General features: G+C 41.9%; 1 protein-coding gene across 1 annotated transcript in view; it reads right to left on the bottom strand.

The window, feature by feature from the left end:
• Positions 1-13,822, bottom strand: part of LOC131463115 (SPRY domain-containing SOCS box protein 4-like) — a 32,822-nt gene extending 19,000 nt beyond the window's left edge. Inside the window, exons 1-2 of the mRNA XM_058634812.1 lie at positions 13,545-13,822; positions 2,083-2,176 (exon numbers count right to left, since the gene is read on the bottom strand). The gene's annotated coding sequence lies outside the window, so the exon portion shown is untranslated. The remainder of the gene's footprint in view (positions 1-2,082; positions 2,177-13,544) is intronic.
• Between the last annotated feature and the right edge of the window lie 2,018 nt (positions 13,823-15,840).

Raw genomic sequence — 15,840 nt, 5'->3', positions numbered from 1 at the left:
GGAGAGAAGGGGAAGAGAGGAGGGAGAGAAGGAGAGATGAGGGGAGGAAAGGAGGGAGAGAAGGGGAAGAGAGGAGGGAGAGAAGGAGGGATGAGGGGAGGAGAGGAGGGAGAGAAGGGGAAGAGAGGAGGGAGAGAAGGAGAGATGAGGGCTTGGTGTGGAAGCTCACTCAAAGTATTTCCCAAGCAGTGAGAGAACACACACACACACACTCTCTTACAGACACGCCGACTGTGTGATTCTAGAGAACGGCAAAAGTCCACACACGCACACACACACACAAATTGTATATCCACATATATTCATTTGGAATAAAAATTACAATGCAAATTGTTTTTGCAATGTACTGTATATTGTGGGATAATAAATACAAGAATTCTCATGTGTTTGTGAGCGTTGAATCAAAACATAAAGAGATATATATATTATTGTTATTATTATTATTATAATAATTGATGTGTACAACGTCCTGGCATATGTACGACAGCCGACGGACAGATTTCCTGAAACGATGCCGTGTTTACAGGCTACTCTTTGAAAGTCAGAGATGATTTGTGTGCATATTTATCAACCCTGTGAGCGTGGCACACACACACACACACACAGGCGAGCTGTGGATGTGCAGCCGACTGTGTGTGGAACAATCACTGATGTGTATTGTTTATTCAAGTAAAAATAGGTTTGGTTCGTTTGTCATCCAGCAGACAGTATTCTGACCTCTCTCACGACTCTTTGAAAAAGAGACAGGACATCTTCTTCTGTTATTAGAGACCTTTAAAGACAATGACGTGAAAGCACATTTTCTTTTACAGTCTTTGCACAACAGGACAAAAGTGGCAATAATTAGGATGTGAAATATAACGCACCCTGCACATGAAGCACGATACGAAACTAATTATGAACACGAGGGGCAACAAGGGGCAACAAATGGCAACAAACAAACACACACACTAACCCTAAAAAAACATCAACAACAGCCACCTTCCGTCTGCAGTGAAGGACGCGGGTGACTTGCCAAGGTAGTAGACTTGTCAATAAGTGACCTATTTGTCTAAATGACTTCCTGCTCCTTGGACAAAGACACACCCAGCAGCTGAGGACCAGTTCGCCGTCTCCGTGTCTCCATTTACTCAGACGATGACTCTGTTGGCAACCATGTGTTGGAAGTAGACGCCAAAGCCAGCCCTCTGAGAGAGAAGCTTCTTCAGAGCACAAACACTGCTACTGTTACCATTCAGGCAGACGTTACAGGGTAACCTGTCTACGTTACGCAAGGAAATCCCACTGATATGAAGTGAGTGTAAAAAAGTCCTTCCATTAACTCACTTTTGACTAACAAATGCACACGAGTTGCAAATACAGCAATTTATAGATCATTCATTCATTCATTCATGTGGCTCCCCATACACAAGTGTGGGAAACACTGGCCTAGGACTACAACAATGAATGAAAGTGAAAGTGAAATTAATGAAAGTGTTAGAGTTTTTCTCAGCTTCTTAAAAGTGAATATTTTATTATTATTGATTATTTAGTGTATAGGTTATCATAATACAACAATATCCATAACCTGTACTGACTTTCTACCCGTGCTTCACACAATCACAAAAACGTGGCCTGTAACGTTTGACTTCTGTATTCTGACATTCAGACACAGACATGGGTCAGCCAGCCTGTGTCTGCAGCACAGGTGAGTGCCTTAGGCGTCCACCGGGGAAACCGAAGCCAAACCTAACCGACATTATCATGGATTAAATATTTAGCGACCACCTTGGATCAGTTTCTCTGCATCTACAGGTAGCGTGCTCAGGTTTCTACGGCCTGAGGTCGATCACTGAGATCCGTCAGTCCGTCTTCTCGTGAACAACGAGCCGCAGCTCAATACCAGTTCCACGCCTCGTCAGCACTGTGTTTTTTGTTGAGGTCGTCGTGTTTTCAGTCTTCACTTAGTGAGCACACAGTTAACCACCTCAGTCACCACCGATTTCCCTCAACACAATGCTTAGCTTTGAATGTGAATGGAAGTGTGTAACTGAAGTATGTAATGAAGGACGAGATGAGTCTGCTTTGGGGGTGGAAACAAACCTCTTTAATCCATCGGCGTGCAGGCGTCTTGTGGGAGGTGCATCTCTGCCTTGTTGACAGGACACGGGTCAGAACATCACAGCTCCGGTCGTCTCTGGAAAGACAAGCAGCAAAGGTTGTTTAGTTTTAACAAGGGTGATGCTGGGACACGCGAGACGCTGTTGTATTATTAAGCGGCCGACGTGCGGCTTGTGGGACATGATGTAAGGCTGCTCTGCAGTGCAGTCAAGGAAAAAAGGTACACTAATATTCCAGAGAATAGTCGCCAGAGAAACTTGATGAGCTCCTACACTGAACACTCAACGGCACAATTGACATAAGGCTTTGAATTATAGATGCAAAGAGCCCCATCAACACTGATGTTGGGGCCCTATGATTTCCACAATGCACACAGAATCACGTACAAGTTTAATAAACCATTAAATACGGATTATTGTTCATTTTCTGTCTGAACAGATTCCCGAGACAAAATTCCAGCTTTTCATAACTGATTAATCTGTCGATTATTTCCTTGATTGATCGAGCAATCGTTTGGTCCCTAAAGTGTCAGAACGTGTTGATAAATGTGGAAATGATGATGTTCTTCAACGTCTTGTTTTAACGATTTCTTTGCTGTATGGAGCAAATAAACCAGAACATGTTCATTTGAAAGAAGCTGAACATTTTTTTAATTATAAAAGAAAACCATTTGATTAATGGATTATATAATTATTATAAAATGAGTTGACAATTAATGGCAGCCCTTCATCACAACCAGGTCCAAGCAGCCATCTGAGGCCCGTTTTTACAGACTGGACCCGTAAAAAAAACAAGCGGCAACCACATCAGTTTTAAATAGGGGTGCAACGGATCAAAAAAACTCACGGATCGGATCGTTCTGCGGATCAGACTCACGGATCGGATCGTTCTGCGGATCAGACTCACGGATCGGATCGTTCTACGGATCAGACTCACGGATCGGATCGTTCTGCGGATCAGACTCACGGATCGGATCGTTCTACGGATCAGACTCACGGATCGGATCATCCCTCAAGCACTTTCAGCATGTGTTTAAAGCCCTCGTTTTGCACAACCAAATATGGCCTCATGTCTGCACCTATAAACACACTGATAGCGTTTGTGATGGCTTTAGCCCGGTCAGCTTGTGCAACAAGGGGCTGCTTAAATGCTGCAGTGATAAGCGGTTGTTGAGCAGCCTTCGTTTTCACTCCTGTCAGTGAAACACCGGGATGATGTCGCTTCAAATGCGTGGTCATGCTTGATGTGTTTCCACTGTCATGTGGCTTTCTACACACCGTCACGGTTTTATCCACTAACCTCTTTCCTTCGTCATTATATTTGACAGGAAATTCAAAATGCTCCCATACAGGGGATTTAAATGACGCGGGGCGTTCAAGCTCCTCCGTTCCTCCGCTCGCCATGACCACGCTGTGTGTGCGCACAACTTTTTTTTTTTCATAAATTAATCACCGGATCACGTGTGTGCCGAACCGAAGATATTGATCGGATCAAACGGATCAATGATGATCCGTTGCACCACTAGTTTTAAAGCTCATAATAAGAAGGAGGAAAAACAGCAGCAATCGAAAATAAGTAAAATCGGATTAAATCCTAACGGATTTCTCTGAGCTCTGATTTTTTCGTTGTTTTCTCTGAAAACATTTGTGTCGAGTCCAACGTCCCCCGATATATTCTTTTAAATATTCATGAGTCAGTGTAACCTTAATGTTCATCAAATTTTAAGATGACTACTCCACAAACATTAAAACACCAATGAGATGGTGTCCCCCGTCTGCCATTAGCAAATGTAGGAGGTGATTACTTGCAAGAAAAAAATAATACAAGAAGCCTTTAGGGTCCATGAGTGAATAAAAACACACAGACACTTTCATAGTGGTATAATTGTACACTACAAATAATGAGGTTACTCAGTTATTCCCCCATAATTAGGCCCAGAGTGCCGTTAGACAGGTGGGTGATAAAGACTTTATAATCTGTGCTCCATGTTTGCTGAGAGTCACACACACACACACACATTCAGGTCACTTTTTTTTTTTTTAAGTTTTACTGTGAAAGTGCAACACAAGCTAAGTCTGTGCATGTTGTTCATCCAAGTATTTGTGGAAAAAACAAGCAAGCAACTGTTGTTGGATAAAGGGATAAAACATTTATTTAAAAAGACACATGTCTTACACTGGTTTTCAATAGGAGATTGTCTGACTGATATGAATGGAGAGCAGTTTGTTAAGAAACTCTAGCCAATAAAAACAAGTCTGTATTAATTGACTAATGAGAACACAGTGTAAAGCAGGCATTGGTCTGTAATGCCGGGAAAAGCCATAACATTAAATCAGGTGAGCTGCTAGCATTACTTACAACAGTGTTAAGAAAATACGATATTATCACGATATAAGTCACAATACGATATTATCACGATACACAAGTCACAATACGATATTATCATGATACAAGTCACAATACGATATTATCACGATACACAAGTCACAATATGATAATATCACGATATAAGTCACAATACGATATTATCACGATACACAAGTCACAATACGACATTATCACGATATAAGTCACAATACGATATCACGATACACAAGTCACAATACGACATTATAGATTTGTATGCTAATCCACAAAAAGTATAACGTTTATCTGTCACATCAGTTAAAAATGACAGTAGTGCTGCACGATATATCGTTTGAGCATCGTCATTGCGATGTGCAACGTTTTCTCTTTTGTTTTGTCTCTGAAGCGGCTTCTTGCTCTGCTCACAGTCAGATGTCTAGTGTGTGTGTGTGTGTGTGTGTGTGTGTGTGTGTGTGTGTGTGTGTGTGTGTGTGTGTGTGGGGACAGTATCTGCATAAATGATTGGCACTGGTCTGTGTTTTCTGCTTAAAGTTATTACCACAGGTACTTCTCCAGCTAAGCCTTCAGCATGTGTGGTGCAGCAGCGAAAGGAGTGAAACAAATGCATTATCATTAAAAAAAACTAAATACTGATTTATGGTAAGAACTGATGAATTGTCCCACACTATCCACCGATTAAAAAAAAAACATTGGACGAAAAAAACAGGACGATCTGAAATATTATTTCAATTTAACTCAAACACTCGCAGTTTCATACGTTTACTAACAAGACAAGAAATAAAAAAGAGATGATGTCGCATCAGTGAGGGAGGGGGAGTTATGAACTGCAGTTTTTAATGATCTGACATTTTTAATGATGGTTGAGGGGGAAAAGCAGGTGAAAGCATTCATCAGCAGGGGGCCCCTGGGAGACCACAGCCCTCACTTATTTCTGACTCTTCTACCTGTATTTCTCAAGCATCCAATCACTTCCAGTGTCTGAGTCAGTCGTATGTGGGCAGAAAACGCAGCCACAAGAGAAGATGTTCACTCGTACAAGGACAGTTTGAATGAAATAACGATGGAATGAGAAAGAATAAATGGACAAGTACAACTGGTAGCACGAATTTAGAGCGGGGCGATGTGGCTAATAAATAATATGTGGTTATGTTTAGGCTGTATCCCGATATATAAGATATATGTGGATACAGGAATCAACCTGTGAGATTTGCCATCGTTTTAATTCCTCCTGTGGTGACAAGGACCTCGTGCTCTCACTCTTTCCTGGTAAGGTGCATAATAAAGGACACGTTTGAAATAATCACCAAAAAAAAATCATCCGTCTGAAAATTGCCCAAAAAATGCATCGTTAAAATCTGGAGTCCATCACAAATTCAGGACAAGATGGCAGTGAAGGACACACAGTGTCTCGCTCACTGACACATGTCCTCCACTAAACCTGCAGCACATTTACCAGCAACTGGATATGCTGCAAAATGGATGAAGCTCATCAGGGGAAACGTGTTAGCCAATCAAAAGTGACAAATCACTTGAGTCACAGGGCAGAGATATGGCCTCACCAACCACTGACAACTTCACTAATAAAATGTGTAGAAGCATAAATATCGCAGAATTCCCACGTCTGGATCGCAAGAATCCTGTGGAACACGGATTCTTACTGAATCAAAACAGTCCAAAGACGCCGTCTCACCGAGGACAGAGTCACAACATTGATGAGGATTGTGTGTGTGTGTGTGTGTGTGTGTGTGTGTGTCCGACTCTCTGGCAGCAGCAGCAAATACAGTTAGACGTGGGGGAGAATTTTGCATTTCCTTCTCGTTAAGAATTAAAGTTTATGACAGAAGGTCACTAGATTTACCACAGTTGGTTTTTATTAATTAAAAAAACTCACCGGGGTCTTATAGTCCTGGCATGTTTTACATTTCCTGTGTGTTTAACACATGGTTCAGACCGACAAAAATATTTTCTAGCGTAAACTCTGAACCAATCTGAGACCAGTGTGAAGGCATCAGATACAAACCCAGAACAGAGAGGAGGAGAAATACATGGGGTTCATCAAATTCAATGTCCATGTCCATGTCTGCTACACAATAACTTATATTTACCATAATAACTACATTAATCACGCACGCACTTCAATACATATAAAGCATTGTGTGTATATATATATATATATATATATATTTATTTATTTATTTTTTAAGCAGCGAGAGGTCGTCAGAGGTCAAAGGAGTTGTGTGTATGTGGACACTGACCTCACAGTGAACCAGTGGTGAGGGCCCTCTGTTTTGAATAGTATATTGTTACCGCAGGAACACTGGTGGTGTCTGGTTTTGAACACTGAAGAGGTAACTTCCTGCTTCCAGGTCAGATTTAACTTCACCTCGTTCAGATTAGGTCGAGCGTTTAAAGTGTGATGTCGTTTATGCCAGAAAACGGAGTTTTCTCTTTTTCCTTTGGAGTAAATTGCACAGTTCTCCATGTAATAAAGAGATGGAAGCTGTTTCTAACTTACTTATGTAGCATGAACATTACTGGATACATTTGAGGATCGTTTTAAACCTCAAATTAAGAACAAATATTCAAATTAACCATAATTATTGTGTTTAAGGAAAATTAGCAAGAAGTCAGCAGTCCTTAGTTGGTGTCCAAAAAAGGGATTCATGTAAAAATTATGATTCTTATTGTCCAAGATTTTTTTGTATTATTACATTTTTGTAATTAATTTTTTGGTTTGTTTTTTTTAATCATTTTTTCTGTTTTTCAGAGTTAATTTTTTTATCCCAGTTTTCAGAGTAATTACAGTAATAGGCGAGAGCCTCCAACCTGCAAGTGACTCCCATATCTTCAGCAGTCTCCTGATGGTCTCGAGTCACCACGTAGCCTGAATGCATTTCAAATGCATCATCTTGTATCCGGGGAGATCCATATCTGTCCAACTGATCCTGTCTAGCAGATCTGAATAAGCTTTCCTTCTGAACACCTGCAAAGTCCTCAGGTGCCTGCGTCGACAAACTAATGGTAATACCATCTATGTGACTTAAAGACAGGACTATCTCCCAGTGTCTTCAACCCAGATCAAAGTAAAACTTGATTAAAGTAAGTAATCGAACTCTCAATAAAGGAATGAATGTGTTTGTTTCAAATGCGCTCTAAACTCAGCAGAAAAATTATTCAGTAAATCAGAAATAAATTACTCAGAAAAAGAGACTTTGAGTGAATGCAATGCACAGACTAATGTCTGTAGAGTTTTGATTGACACCATTACAGCATAACAGAACATGAAGGCTTCAGTTTTGTGTTAAGTGAACCAAGGTATGTCACACACTCAAACCTTTTCAGGTTACACGGAGTGTGACATCTTAAATAAATAAATCTTCTTGAATTTAATTCCAAAATATAAAAGCTACATAATCTTGCAAACACAGGAACATCATGAATTAAAGAAATAACATCAATACACCTCACCTAAAATCACACATTGGTCTAATGTGACCTCATTTATTAGGTCAAAATAGTACATGTCGCACAAGAGATGGAATTCTGAGAACCAGTCCATTGTTTTGAAAGCTGGTACAATTTCAGTTGACCAAGATTTCCAAATAACAACCTTCCTCCCACTGGTTATTGATCCCTCTGCTCTAACACCATCCCCTCAGTCTCCATGTGTCCTTGTTTGCACCATCCAGATCTCCTATATCTCAGGGTATCACTGTGCGGCTCTCTGCTCTCACACTATGAAAAACATCCATCATCTGCCTGAGACACTGAATGAAAATCCAGTGTTCAGCAGCCATCATTCAGCCAGCAGCGACAGGCAGCGCAGGCCAACATGAGCAGTGATGTACTCTGGTGTAATTACATGTGCACTGTGCCAGAAGGAGGAAAAGCACGAGGACGGCAATCTTAATTGTTTTTTAGTTCACACACGTGTTTGATGAAGTTTCCATCAGGAGGGAACATCACACCAAGCACTGGGGACTGCAACCATAACTTATTCTTATAATCCATTAGTCTTTGGGTTATTTTCTCTCTGGTCTCCTTGTTCCATAAAATGTCAGAAATGATGAAAAAACATTTCATAAAACGATTAATTATTTATTATTATTTTTACTGAAACCGAATCATTTTGACAAAACAAGACGGTTGAGAACACTTTTCTGAACCAAATGAAAAAATGAATGGATTATGAAGATAATCATGAGCTGTAGCCCTACAGAAAATATTCACATTCAGAATCTTATTTTTAAAAAAACGTGATTAATCAATTATGAAAATAGTTAAATTGAGCACTTCCCCTTTCCAGCCCTAATCCTTTACAACCAACCATAAATCTACACCAAGTGATTTGTTCACACAAGACAGAAGATCTGAGGACAAATGTAACGAGGGTGAGCGTCAAAGTGCAATAATGCAAGTAAAATTCTCATTCAAAGAAAGTGATTGACATCTTGAGTTCAAGTCTTTGGATGAACAATAGTTTTGTGTTTCACTGAGACTAGAGGCTCTGTGTTGCTACCTCACAATACACAATACATGCTCCACGATACCAATAACATCACAATACGATTCTGAGAGACTCAATATAGAAGACATTCACATGCAATTCTTCACGATATCAGTGTAACTGAGGAAAACAAAAACGTGGCAGGATGTGTGCATTTATTCAGAGAAGAAGGTGCATAAAGTCCATGTATGTAATGTGGATGAACGCGTCTGTTAACATGGCGTTCTCTGCTGGAAACTCCCTCTTCTTCAGCTTCAGTCACGTTACAAAGCGCGGCGAGAGAAACTGGCAGAGACTGTTAGTGTATCGATTATCATACTGCACGATATATGCATCACCACATCAGCGAGTCCATATTTAGACCCGCCCCTAAAAACACATTCAAAATCATCTTGTAGAGCACCCTCAGTAACATCTATGCATACTTGAGTCTACGATGCCAGTTTATCTCCCCACTGTAAACCATTCAACCCCTATGCCAAATGTATTTATTCATTTATTTATTTATTTATAATAAAAAGTGGGATTGATTACCAACAACATAAGACTTTTGTCAAACCTTCAGAGCGTCCGGCAGACCATCCTAAATGTGATATTGAAGCTCCTGAACGACACACGCTCTCCTCTCTCGAGTGCCGTGTGTACAAAGGTATTTTTCAGTCAAAAGCAGCAGCTCATCACATGCAGACTCCACCCTGTTCTTCCTGTGACGTGATTTTCCCTGGTTCACGTCTTGCTTTCTATGGAAAGTAAGGGTGTGTCCACATTCACCTCAGGGTTCTTTGTCACTTTGTTGGCAGTTGACTTGCGTTGCTCTAAATGGGAAAGTCCTTTAATAAGGTGAACCGTTTGCAAAGTCGCTAAAATCTGTTTTTCCATGTTTTCAGTCAGACACAGAACTACTTCCTGCCACAGATGCAGTCAGAGCCGAGCGTGTGTGTGTCAGTAACCTGCATTATACCACACTTAAAAAACAACAACAACTCAGTGAGCCACTACAAAAGGGCATCAAAGTGCAACAGCATCCACCAGAACAATTACTCTCAGCCACTAACACACATTTAAATGATCTTGGAGAACACCTAAACATGAGTGAGTACCACTCAAGTGATTAGACTCCATTACAGTGGAGGCAAACACAGCCTGGAGGCAGCGCTGGGTTCCTCACACGATCCCAGACGTATCCTGGCTGCTCAGCATCACCACATTGCTTTTAATGGCTTTTCACAGCATTGACATTCAACTGAGTCAGCATCGGCGGCTGAAACAGCCTCAGCTCATCACTGTGCATGTGTGAGTGTGGGACGATGTTGGCAGGAAGTGGACACAGAGTGGACGAGGCACACAATCACACAGGTGGCAAATCTCTCCAGTGGATTACAACGCTACGGTTCAACAATAAAACCATTCTCCCTCAAAACTTAAATAACTTTATGCATTTACGGTCATTATCTGATCGAGCAGAAGGAACTGGCTTTACAACATGTAGGGCCGCAACCATCATTACTCTTCTATCAATATTTTCAACAAAGAAATCATTAAAACTGAATCATTGTGGTTTTTGGACAAAACTAAACGAGGGGATTAGTAAACATCGATCAACATTTTACGAACCAAACCAGAGAAAATCAACAGATTCATTGATGATGAAAACAATCATTAAGTGCAGCCCTAGTACTCAGGGGGTTGCTGATTTGAATCCCCGCCAGGTGAAGCACTGGGGTACCCCTGAGCAAAGCACCCGATTCCTGCTGCTCATTGTTAATTGAACACTCCAGTGCACCTTATTACTGCCCTGAACCCGGGATTATCAGGAGGAAAACCTCTGCCAAATCAAATATGCAGATCATCCGCTCGACAGGGAGAACAACAACATTGTCTGATACAAATAGAATTCAGCATTTCTGAAGTAAACAGGAAAAGTGTCAATTTATTTATTCTAATGAATTATGGGTCGACTCGCCATAAATTCATTCATTCATTCATTTATTTATTTTTGGAAAAACTGACAGCCCTATTGTGTGCATATAAAGTACCGAGCAGTTGACCATTTGTTTTTCATGGATAGAGAAAATACTGAAACGACAGAATGAACGGCTGAGACGTGTGAATGTGTTACTGAAACACAGCAGGTGGTGCAGAGTCCTCTGTGAAAACCATTCACAGAGTTACACTAAATATTAGTGCTGTCAAACGATTCAAATAATTCATCACGATTAATCGCATTAATGTCATTGTTAACTCACAATTAATCGCACATTTGTATCTATTGTAAATGTCCCTTGATTTCTTTGTGTCCCATTATTTCTTCTCATTTTAATGCTCTTATCAACATAGAAAAGTGGATCTGCTTTCTTTATTGAGACAATATCTCTGTCACCTGCATATTGCGACTTATTGCTCTTATTGTGAGAGTCGCACAATAATAAGAGAGGCTGTGTATCAGCTGCAGTGTGTGATTAAAGTGCCGTGGTTTAATGTGTTGTTGTTGCTGCCGAGCTAAAGGAGCTAGCGGTCTTCGGAGGGTCTGAGCGTGGTTGGTTGGTTGGTTGGTTGGTTGGTTGGTTGGTTACACTGCAGACACCATGACTAGGATGTGGGGAGTGGGTGGAGAAAGACACGACAGCTCCACCCTGTCCTACTAAAACAGAGAGGCTACAGCAATCAGCTGATTCAGTGTAAGATTCAGCTTCATTCACTTTATCAAGATAATCAAAAACAATCATGTACATACACAGAATGAATATAGAACCATATCAGAAAATAGAATTTATAAAACTTAAGAACAGCCGAGTGGAAACAACAACTACCAGCAGGTGATCACGACTGGTGAGCGGCACCACAGACCCAGTGGAGATGGAACCGAAGCCGTGTGGTGCCGTGGCGACTGGTGCCGGTGTAAATACACCACAACTGGGAGGTCAACAGGTGTCACAGTGATCACAGGTGGTAAGAAATGGGAGTGAAGGGGTGAATCGCTGTGAAATGATGGAAGTATATGAGCTGGCAGACACTGGATTATTCAGGTGAACCGTTTCCAACACTGCGTTTCCTTTTGACCATCACAACAGTTAGCCTAGCGTCCAGTCCTGTCCTCCGTCTCACCATCTGCTACGGTCCACCCACACTAATGTCTCATTACATTTGATATGGACAGAAGCCCGGCTGCCAAAAGCCCGGGAGGGCAAAGCAGATGGTGTGTTTCAGGCAAAACATTTAGCCTTTGAATAGCAGACAAGCTTTAAATCAAACGGCTACTGAATGAAGTCAAACAGCTTCAAGCAGCCGGGACATGAGGTCGCTTATTTGCTCACCTGGAATAATCCCAACCAGTGCTTAGTCACAGCAAAGCTGGGAAACAACATCAATCTGACACACACACACACACACACACACACCTATGCATGAAAGAGACAAATGAAGTGACGTGTACAAACTGTGCTGAACCAATAACCACCGGAAAACTGAGTGTAATCACGTCATCATAAAATCTATATCTGCTTAAGTCTATGATCCATTTAATTCACCACAAGACGACTTTTTCTGACCAAAACCTCACGTTTGCAAACCCTTCACTCTCCTGCTGCCTTTTTATGGCAACTTTGTGTCGATGAGGTCAAATATCTACATATCCACACGAAGGATGAAGAAAAGTGATGGAGGCAGCAGTGGATTGAACACGTGCCGTGACTTAAAGGACGTGCTTTTATTAAACCTCTGTAGACTTACAGAGGTTTAATAAAACCACACAAACACCACAAAACACAGTTTTTTAAGCTCATTCTTTTATAAAGTGGCTCAGTGTGTTTTTCCTTGTGGCCCTGCTGCCGATGGCAGCCATGTTTCCCCGTGTCTCACGCTGATTCTCGGCGCAGGGGGCGCAAACAGCGTAGTCAGCGCTGAGTGTCTCTTTTTAAATGTCCCCGAAAAGACAACGAGCGTGTTTCAAACACACACACACACACACACACTGACATCTAAACACAACCTGACACACCTGCGAGTCCTTTCACTTCCTGACACACAACAGCACGAGCACGAGACGTTAGTTTTAACTGTTCTATGTTTAGTTTCTCTGGAACTGACGCTGTCCTCGCGCAGTGTCAAGGAAACAACAAAAGACCAAAGTTTGAAGTGGACACGGCGACGACCGACCACAGTCCCGGTGTTTGTTCACCACACCGCGGTCTAACGACCGACCACAGTCCCGGTGTTTGTTCGCCACACCGCGGTCTAACGAACGACCACAGTCCCGGTGTTTGTTCACCACACCGCGGTCTAGTCCCGGTGTTTGTTCACCACACCGCGGTCTAACGACCGACCACAGTCCCGGTGTTTGTTCGCCACACCGCGGTCTAGTCCCGGTGTTTGTTCACCACACCGCGGTCTAACGACCGACCACAGTCCCGGTGTTTGTTCGCCACACCGCGGTCTAGTCCCGGTGTTTGTTCGCCACACCGCGGTCTAACGACCGACCACAGTCCCGGTGTTTGTTCACCACACCGCGGTCTAGTCCCGGTGTTTGTTCGCCACACCGCGGTCTAGTCTAACGACAGAGACACAAACTTACCGCAGGAACCTGTCGTTGAGCGTCTGCTCCGCATCAGCGTTGAGAGAAAACAACGAGCGTCTCGCGGCGCCAAGTTTCCTCTTCCCCTCAGCAGGAGCACGGCAGCGTGGCTTAGGTGTGACTCCAGGAGCGAGGACGGAAGAATGTGCCCGGTGGAGGCGCGTGTGAGGCGGCAGAAGAGGCAGCGACGGTCCTTTGTTCCTCCTGGCCGGCAGCAGGAGCAGCCTGCTCCGTGGATATTATCACCGTTCGTGTGTCCCTGACACGCGCTGATTGGCTGCTGCTCCGGGATCAGGGAAAGGTGACTTCCGTCAAGCTGACGCTCAGACACTCAAACACACAAACACAGCTTCCGGTCACGACTTCCGCAAAAATACTAAACACAAGTGTTCTCTTAAAAAAAGCAAATGTATTTACGATGTTGTATCAAAGCACATTAAACATATGTAGTGTTGTGTATTTTATGATGACATTTTACTTTATAAGTTATTGTTTCTTAAACATATTTGATGAAGTGCTTTTATTTGTACCATCTACTTCCGGTTTGGTGGTTGTTTTCAAAGGCTTGACGCAGGGTGGAGTCTCCTTCATACCTCACATAGTTTTCTCCTGAGTTTAACCACCATCACTCTCCTTGGTTTCTCTTTTATTTATTTGCTCTTACACATGAAGGTAAAACTATATTTAATGCACACAAACTGCACTCTTACATTCTTTCTTATTAGATTTGTGTTGCATGTATTACTTCATTTATTTATTCCTGCATGATTGTATATTATATTCTTCAAATATTTTATTATGTATAAATATTTTTTGTATTTCATGGCTTATATTTTATGCTTGTGTGGTTAGAAGAAAATATACAAAATGAATATAATACTTTATAAGGTAAATGAAAATATACATCTATACTCTATCTAGTATCTACCTGATCCATTTCATTTCATTTGGAATCTTTCCTTTTATTTATTGCTTATTCATTGGTCGTTGGTCGTTGTTGGTTTACTGCCTTTTACTGGTTTATTGTTGTCAAGTTAATGTTATTTCTGTAGCTGCACAGTAAGTGACTGTCTCTGTCCTTAGACCCTCACTCTTATAGAGGACATTTAAAAATGACACGTGAAATGTAGAAAATAGCAGGAATAACAGAAGAGAGGCCGAGGGTCACAATATTAATATGAACATTAATATGAACGTTAATATTATTAATATGAATGTTAATATTCATATTCATAAAGAGGACATGAATGGTTCACAGTTACAGGTCCATCCTCGGGAAATGGAAACACAATGGCGCAGGTTTTGCCAGATTTTCACATCTGAAGAAAAACACAAAGACAACTCATCCAGTAACATGTGGAAGATTCCTGAATATTAAATAATGGTCGATCAAAGACAGGTGGGAGGGGCGTCTGGGTCGAAGATGGGAGGAGTCTGAAACTGAGACCAGCCCCCATATTGGTCAGATAATAAGAAATCCAACCTAATGCTGTGATCAGACAACACAAAGTCAGGCCCATTTTCACATCACCAGTGTCAGACTGATTATGAACGTAACTGAAGCACAGATATTTGGCGTCTGGGACACTCTGGGACACTCTGGGAGGCTCTGGGACACTCTGGGAGGCTCTGGGACACTCTGGGATGCTCTGGGACACTGTTAGAATCATGCTCTGGAAGCTTTATGTGACTTTTCATATTGTTTTACCACGGAGTATTAGGGCCAGATGTGTGTGTGTGTGTGAGTGTGTGAGAGAGAGACTCCGCCTCTGATCCTGCTGGAGCTGATGTGATGATGATGATGTGATGATGATGTGATGTTGAGGACAGGAAATGAGCTGTGCTGAGGTTGTGTCATCACTTTGTGACTATTTTAGAGGGCAAAGGTCACATATAGCTGTGTGTTCCTGTTGTGTCCTGCAGCAGCACTGACACTTTAAACCCACACTGCCACCTGGTGGCAGGAAATGTACTCACAGTTATATTCCATAAAGTTTCCTTGAAATCAGCGTTTTCTACGTCGTGGAAACTCACTTTTTAAAGATGAAGATAAATAATGAAGAGCAAGAGCAAATGTGTGCAAAATGATTGTTTTTAATCAACCTTTATACACACAAATCATCTCATTAACAATTTCAATTAGAACTTAGAGACGGAGGCAGCAGTGAATCGACCACGTCTGTGTGCAGTGACTGAACATTTCAGTTGGGTGCAGGGAGAGTAAGTACTGCCTCTCTGGCTAAACACTGCGATGTAGTAAAGTGAACTACGACGGGCGCGGGGGCGGAGCTGTGGA

This window comes from Solea solea, chromosome 7 (genome assembly GCF_958295425.1).
Source record: "Solea solea chromosome 7, fSolSol10.1, whole genome shotgun sequence".
Lineage (NCBI taxonomy): Eukaryota > Metazoa > Chordata > Actinopteri > Pleuronectiformes > Soleidae > Solea > Solea solea.
The sequence above is the reverse complement of the archived record's forward strand: the minus strand, read 5'-3'. Positions and strand labels throughout refer to the sequence as shown.